This window comes from Crocuta crocuta, unplaced genomic scaffold (assembly GCF_008692635.1).
Source record: "Crocuta crocuta isolate KB4526 unplaced genomic scaffold, BGI_CrCroc_1.0 scaffold112, whole genome shotgun sequence".
Lineage (NCBI taxonomy): Eukaryota > Metazoa > Chordata > Mammalia > Carnivora > Hyaenidae > Crocuta > Crocuta crocuta.
This window is the reverse complement of record NW_027528818.1, coordinates 6212031-6212728: the sequence shown is the minus strand read 5'-3', so window position 1 is coordinate 6212728 and position 698 is coordinate 6212031.

Here is a 698-nt window from a genome sequence, read left to right as displayed (position 1 = left end):
CGCGTAGAGGGTACCATCTTTGCGCGCGTCTCCGCCCTGGCTGGTGTTCGCCTCCAAGGTGCGGAAGAAGGTGCAGGAGGCCCGGGCGGGGTCCCGGCAGAGCGCAAGGTGCTGCGGGACACCGCTGGGCACCGCGACCTGAGTGAGGGCCTGGAACCAGGCGGAGAACCAGCCGCTGCCCGAGCTGCAGTTGCGGCAGGAGGGGCCGCGCAGAAGCTTTGGCAGATGGAGGAGAAAGCGGGCTCGCGCAGCTCACGGAGCAGGAAGTGCTGCCGCTGCAGGAGGAGGCAAAACAATCTCATCACCCAAGACAAGCTGCAGGTGGGGGGAAGAAGCCTTGGACACCCAGAAGAGCTACAACTAGGCCATCACCAGAGGGAGGCTGGTGGTCACGTCCCAGCACAAGGGCTCTTAAGCGCCCAGTGAGGGCCGTACCCACCCAGGGCCCACGTGTGTATGCGGGTCCAGGGGTTGGTCCAGATCTAGAATAAACCAGCTGATGTTTCTTATGAGGAAGGAGGCCCAACCTATTCCGGTGTGGCCCTCACATTTTGGGCTCTGCACCCTCCACTTGGTCAGAAACTCCCGTACACAGTATCCTGTTCGGCAAGCATGTACAACTCAGCAACGCACCAGACCTTAGAGGTTTCCACCTCCTGGAGGAGCAGAATGGACCATTACACACCACCACCCCCACC